Source organism: Canis lupus, chromosome 12 (assembly GCF_011100685.1).
Source record: "Canis lupus familiaris isolate Mischka breed German Shepherd chromosome 12, alternate assembly UU_Cfam_GSD_1.0, whole genome shotgun sequence".
NCBI classification, from domain to species: Eukaryota; Metazoa; Chordata; class Mammalia; order Carnivora; family Canidae; genus Canis; species Canis lupus.
The window spans coordinates 32,486,823-32,494,247 of record NC_049233.1 but is presented as its reverse complement, the minus strand read 5'-3'; the positions used below and the strand labels follow the sequence as shown (position 1 = coordinate 32,494,247).

General features: G+C 39.0%; 1 pseudogene; it reads left to right on the top strand.

Annotated features, from left to right (window-relative positions):
• The first annotated feature begins 616 nt into the window (after positions 1-616).
• On the top strand, positions 617-5,911 carry LOC100856404 (annotated as a pseudogene).
• Positions 5,912-7,425: the final 1,514 nt, after the last annotated feature.

Below are 7,425 nucleotides of genomic sequence, written 5' to 3'. Positions count from 1 at the left end.
GCCAAGGGGTTCTTGGCATTAACTGAACTTTATCAATATTTACTTGTATGTATGTGTCTGTTATGAATACATTTAAAAAATCACTTTTATAAAAAAATAAAAAATAAAAATCACTTTTATCAAGTTAGAGTTACAATGGAAATCATTCCCATAACTAGAATGCTCTTCATCTCCAACCCACAACACGTCCTCTCTTCATGTCATAATCAGAAGGCTATTTGAGCGTGCAATTGAAGTGATGTGAGAGAAGTAATTTTAAGGGGTATTTTAAGTATTTGGTGATGCTTGATTAAGTACTCCACTCTTTCAGCAAAGACCACCTCCAGAGTGACCAGATTGTTCAAGTTACCCAGATTGAGTTGTACTGCCCTGGACACAATCCTGTTCACATACCACTGTGTTTAACTGAATTTCAGTTGACACACTTCTAAAACCACCCATCATCTTCAACTGTGAAAACTTTCTTCTCAGAACAAAGCCAATAAGCAAATATTAAGTCATGATTTAGGGACAATATTTCTGTGGAGAACTTAGCTAGTATGGTATGTAGTTTTCTGAATGGTTCCCTCATTGACTAATATGTGTTTCAGCTCTACATTGAAGCTGCTGGATGGTACTCAAATCAAGGTTGAGCTCCTTGACAAGTATGTAAAGAAATGTCTTCTGTTGATAGCGAAGAATAGGCAACAAAGTTAATACTTGGAAAAATTAGGGGGCACTTAGAACTATTCCACTTCCATATCAAGAGCTAGGGTATTTGTAGGCCAAGACAAAATGTGTATCTAAAATAAATGTTATATTTGTACAGAGTTCATTCATTATCCAACTAGTGGTTACCATGTGCCAGAAACTATTCTGGACTTTATTTTAATATTTAATGAAAAGCTCCATCAAATTTGGTAATATCTAATGTCCTCACCAGTTCTGGTTCCACTTTCTACTATATTTATCTGAAGTTTTTAAGGACCTCAGGTGTATGTGTGTAAATATTTGTACACACATGCATAATATCTCATTTGATATAAGGGAAGAAGACCAGTCTACCCAGTAAAAGAAGAAATGTAATGTTTATCCCTGATGTATACAATAACTTAAATGCTGACCAAACTATATAATTAAGTCTGAAAAGTCTTCCATAATGGAGAGATCTAATGATTCATTAATATGAACCAATATTTGAGGCCTAATATATAACAAACTTATATGAACAGGAGACACATAAATGAAAAAAAATGATGCCTATTCTCAAAAGATGTTTAGAAACCATGGAGCAAATTCAAAAATAGAAAATGATACTGTAAACAAATGCTATAAAAGATACTATAGAATGCAGTGAAGCTAAGAGTGATATCTTGTAATGCTTAGGGAAGGCCTAAGACTTGAGATAAACAAATGTCAACAATTACAGGCAAAAATCATGCAACCAAAAAGAAACTGGCTTCTATTTAGTGAGCCTATGATGGCCTTAGACAGTGGCAAGGAGCTAACTGTGGGGAAGTCTTGAAGAGGCCGTGTGAGTGGGAAGGAGGGCTGCCTAAGAGGTGAGACAGACCAGTAACCCATGAGCAGAAAGTGTAGAGCCTGTCTCAGCAGTAGCAATATGTGGTACTCTGAAACAAATGTCCTCTCAAAATTAGTCTCAACCCTGGGAAAAAGAGGGGAATTATAGAAGGGGGATTGTTAGCATATATGAAAAAGAACCTTTTCAAATGCTTTTAGCATGTTGTTTCATAGTTTGTTTTTTTAATGAACAAACTTAACTTTTATTCTGAGGTGATGTGAACTTGTAAAAGAATTTATACAATCCAAAGTTGTGGCTGACCAAGAATGGAGAAGGCAATGATCTCCAAAGCTATTTCAGCAGGGATCTGTTTGACCCATATCTTCTTATATGGAACCTAGTGGGAGAAATGATGGACAAAATGATCTATAAGGTACCTTCCACTTCTAATATTTGTGTACTATTTCTCTCTTGGTCATAGAGAATTATAAATGTGACTCCAGGGTTGAAAATTGTACTAATAATTTTTCTCTGAGTCACAGTTCCCAGATTTGTAAAGTTGGGATAATACTATCCCCTTCATAGAATTATTGGAGGCACTAAATTAGTATAAAATGCTTAGTATAGTGCCTTTTAGGTGGTAAACTCTCAACATTTATTAGCTATTGTTAATTCTAAGATGGTTTCCTTTATTTCATAATGCTCTTTAATTATCAAATCTCCACACTATGTTTGAGAAATGATCCTATACCTCAGGATTAGGTTAAGTACCTAATAGATTCAAAAGCTATTTTGTAGGTACTTCAAATAGATTTAATTCAAAATCTAAATACCTAATAGATTAAAAAACAAGCATTTAATTGTATTATGAAAGCTCAAAATATAAGAAACCCTAGAGAGTAAATATTTTTGAGACTTAAAAAGAACTTTTGTAATATAAATCATCACTATTAATGTCTCTATTTTTTTAGAGATCTTTTTTGTTCAGATTGTATTTCAAAACTCCAAATAATGAGATGCAAGTATACAACGTCCCAGTTATTTCAAGCATAGCAGCAATATGTTGTAGTTAGAGCACTAATTATGAAGCATAAGCCATTGTGCTCCACCTTCTTCACATTGCTCCCTTGCTGGGTTGCTTTGAAAAGACTACATTATAGCCTTTGTCTTCTAGGTTTTTGTTTTTCTGTTTACTTAAATGTTAAAAGTGAAGAATTTCTCTTCAGTTCCTCATGGGAACATTGTGAATTCAAAAAATAACACTGGTAAAGCTTTTTTTTTTCTTTTAAAGTGAATAAAATATTATACATGTGCCATCATTGTAAAGTGCAAAAACAAAGTAAAATGAAATGTTTGCTGTCACTTTGCAATATATTACATAAGCTTGTCTCCTCATACTCACACCTCCAGCAAGCTTGATTCCATCAACAGTGTGGTTAAAGTAGAAAGGACAGACCCCAGATCAAATTCCAACCTGAGTTACTAGGAGCTGGGTGAACTTGAGCAAGTTATTTTACATCTATAATCCTATTCCTTCATTTGTAAAATAGGCTCACATTATCTACCTGCCTGAGTTATCAAAATTCACAGCACCCAGAACATAGTAGGCACTCAATCAATATCACCAAGAACCACTTATACATACCTACAGCCGTTAGAAAGGCAGAGAGTTTTAAACTTGAAATGAATTTGAATACTTTTGGGTGGGGCATATATTCTCCAGTTGCCCATATTTCCAACCCAAAAGCATCACATGTGCAAATACATGTTCTAAGAAAGGCTTTTGAGTTTGGCCCTGGGCCTTGGGTTCCTCATCTAGAGTTCAGATGGATAAGCTTCCCAAAGGAGTGGTTAAATGAAAAACAAATTTCTTTCCCCATTCATTTACTAACATTTCCTGTGGGCTGACTAAGAACAGAAGTGGAGAGCTACAAAGATATAATAAAGCATAGGCCCTGTCCAAAGAGCTTTTCCATTCAATGGTAGTTTTTTCTGAAATTTGCAACTAAAATTATGTAGTATATTATGACCAGGGCAAATCAGTGTGGCAGTATTTAAAAGCATGTAAATACCAAAATATAGTGAATTAATTTTCTGTCTCACCTTTCTGTCTTCTTATTCTTAATCGTTTCCTAAAACTTTGAAAACTGAACCTCTAAGTCTTCATCTATATGTCTTCAGGTGTCAGTTTTAGGTGTAAACATACAGTTTCACAGTATCCACGATGAACGACCCCCAGGAGCCTTTCTCAACGTGGTAGCTGTCCATCATCTCAGCCTCTCCCTATTTAGTTGTTGAAGTAATCTCTGAGGATTTTGTTTCTCTCTTTCCAAGCTATCCTTCTCTTTAGTTTGACAGAAAAAGAAACTTCAAAGGTGGAGGCTCCACATTTCCCAGCATGACTATTTTTCTCCTCAGGAAAAGGAATTTCTCCCCCACTCAGCCGTTGTGCCCCAGTCAGTTCGGAGGCTGCGGCAGCAGAGGAACCACCCGAAGAGAGGCTGCAGAGATGCTGTCGTATCCCCTTGGTCGTGGCCCACACCCTCCCTCATTGGGCCGGGCTGGTCTCCAAAAATGCTTTGGGATCATCCTTCATTGCTGCAAGGAACCTCCATGCCTCTAACACTCGTCTTCAGAAGACTGGCACTGCTGAAGCGTCCTCTATCCTTGAAGAGCGTATTCTTGGAGCTGACACCTCAGTCGACCTTGAAGATGCTGGGCATGCCCTAAGCACTAGGGATGGTATTGCCCATGTACACGGGCTGAGGAATGTTCAGGCCGAAGAAATGGTAGAGTGTTCTTCAGGCTTAAAGGATATGTCTCCGAACTTGGAACCTGACCATGTTGGTGTTGTCGTGTTTGGAAATGATGAACTAATTAAGGAAGGAGATACCGTAAAAAGAACAGGAGCCACTGTGGATGTTCCAGTTGGCCAGGAGCTGTTGGGCCATGTTGTAGATGCCATTGGTAATGCCATTGATGGAAAGGGTCCAGTTGGTTCCAAGACCTGTAGGCGACTTGACCTGAGAGCCCTTGGGATCATTTCTCGAACCTCTGTGTGAGAACCAATGCAGACTGGCATCAAGGCTGTGGATAGGTTGGTGCCAACTGGTCGTGTTCAGCGTGAGCTGATTATTGGTGACCGGCAAACTGGCAAAACGTCAAAACGTCAATTGCTATTGACACAATCATTAATCAGAAACGTTTCAAAGACAGAACTGATGAAAAGAAGAAGTTATACTGTATTTACGTTGCTGTTGGTCAGAAGAGATTTACGGTTGCCCACTTGGTGAAGAGACTTACAGATGCAGATGCCATGAAGTACACCCTTGTGGTGTCAGCTACTGCTTCTGATGCTGCTCCACTTGGGTACCTGGCTCCTTATTCTGGCTGTTCTATGGGAGAGTATTCTAGAGATAATGGCAAACATGCTTTGATCACTTACAATGACTTATTCACACAGGCTGTTGCTTATCGTCAGGTGTGTCTGCTGTTCCACCGGCCCCTGGTCGTGAAGCCTATCCAGGTGATGTGTTCTACCTACACTCCCGTCTGCTACAGAGAGCAGCCAAAATGAACGATTCTTTTGGTGGTGGCTCCTTGACTGCTTTACCAGTCACAGAAACGCAAGCTGTGATGTGTCTGCTTACATTCCAACAAATGTCATTTCCGTCACTGATGGACAGATCTTCTTGGAAACAGAATTGTTCTACAAAGGTATCCGCCCTGCCATTAACGTCGGTTTGTCTGTGTCCCATGTTGGATCTGCTGCCCAAACCAGGGCCATGAAGCAGGTGGCAGGTACCATGAAGCTGGAATTGGCTCAGTATTGTGAGGTTGCTGCTTTTGCCCAGTTGGGTTCTGACCTTGATGCTGCCACGTAACAACTCTTGAGTCATGCCATGCGATTGACTGAGTTGCTGAAGCAAGGACAGTGTTCTCCCATGGCTATTGAATAAGTGACCATTATTTATGCTGGTGTAAGAGGATACCTTGATAAATTGGAGCCCAGCAAGATCACAAAGTTTGAACGTGCTTTCTTGGCTCATGTTATCAGCCAGCACCAAGCCCTCTTGGGCAATATGAGGGCCGATGGAAAGATCGCGAACAGCCAGATGCTAAGCTAAAAGAGATTGTAACAAACTTCTTGGCTGGATTTGAAGCTTAAACTCCTGTGGATTCACATCAAATGCCAGTTTGGTTTTGTTGTCGTTTATTCTAGTAATCAGTTCCATTTGTAAAAGGATTACTCTCATGTTCCAGAGGTACAGAAATTACCTTAAAAATAAAGGTTCCATATTGCTTGCTGGAAAAATAAAAGGAAAAGGAATTTCTCACCTTTCCTTTTGTCAGTCAACTCTTTCTCCTGAACTTCTTTATAACTTCTGCAAATTTTTGCCTTGATCCAGATTGCCTATATGTAAAAGGGCCAAACTTCCCCACCCCCTATACATTAAAACAACTTTAAAAAATGCACCTAACAACTCAACACATTTAAAGCTAGATAAGAATTTGTTCCCATACTATAAATTTTTTAATGAGCTAATAAAAAACCAAACAAAAAAGAGTTTGCTCTTACTACATGAAAATCAATATCAAAGTTATACTCTCTGTTCTGACTGTCCTTTTGAAACAGAGACATAATAACATATATTTGTAAGATTTGCCACTTTCAGAATCATTAAAGAAAAGTAAAATAATTGGAATCTATAAATTTCCAGATGACTGCACAAAAGAGAAAGTGGAGCCAAGGGGATGCCCTGGCTATAGCCTCAGGATCCCCATCTGAGGGATTTCTACTTCTGTGTCACCATTTACGTAAATATCAGCTTGACTGATATTTAGTGAGGACAGTAACCACACCTTGTCATTCTCTTCAGACATGGCTTTGGTTGAGCCCTCCATCTCTGTCTCCTTTCTGACTTCCTACCCAGTCTCAGCAGGTTACCCCCACTTATTAACTCTGGGATCTGGGGTGACTTGCTGTGAGAATTAGCAATAGCATATGTAAAGTGCCTATAGTGATGCTTAACATTTAGTAGGCATTCAGTAAAAGGTAGTTGCTATTATTTTACACACTGGTGTTCCTGCAAACAGAACTAGACCTTCCCAACAGTCTCTCTTAGTAGCTGGAATAATGGGTTGCTAATTGAGTCCATCCATCCACATTCTCCCACCCTCCCTGGGTAAAAGCCATCCCTGTTGGGAATGTTTAGGCATGTGGGCACAGCAGATGTTTTCTGTGAAAAGGAACTTGTGTGATTATTTCAAGGATTATATAGTTTTTGAAAATGTAAGGACCTTACTTAGTCTTTTATTCAACCTTCAATTAACAGATACTGAGAAGGTAATCTAGCTGTGGCTATGTTAAAATTTCAAGATGTATCATTCTTTACATTTACAGCAGCATGCCTACCACATTATTTGCCTGAGAGCAACAGTTACAAAGAGTCATGGTGGCTTACCAAATGGAAGCTCTTTCCATCAGAAACATATTGTGAACTTTTACTGTGTGCCAGACTCCAGGTGATGCTGAGATTACAAAGACAAACACAACCTGCAAGACAAAAATCCTTCCCCACCTTTGAGGAAGTCACATTTCATAAATGGGCTTACATAGGAGCTTTCAGAAAAGCAGATTATATGACTCTGAATGACAGAGTGTGTGAGGCAGATAATATCAACAGTCTGTATCACCAAGACTCCTGTCCACCTATAACTCATGGTTACAGACATTGTTTCCAAAATCCTTCAGCATCTTCTCCACAAATAATGTGTGACCTTCGCTAAACAGTTTTTTTTTTAATTTTTTTTTTTATGATAGTCACAGAGAGAGAGAGAGAGAGAGAGAGGCAGAGACACAGGCAGAGGGAGAAGCAGGCTCCATGCACCGGGAGCCCGACGTGGGATTCGATTCCGGGTCT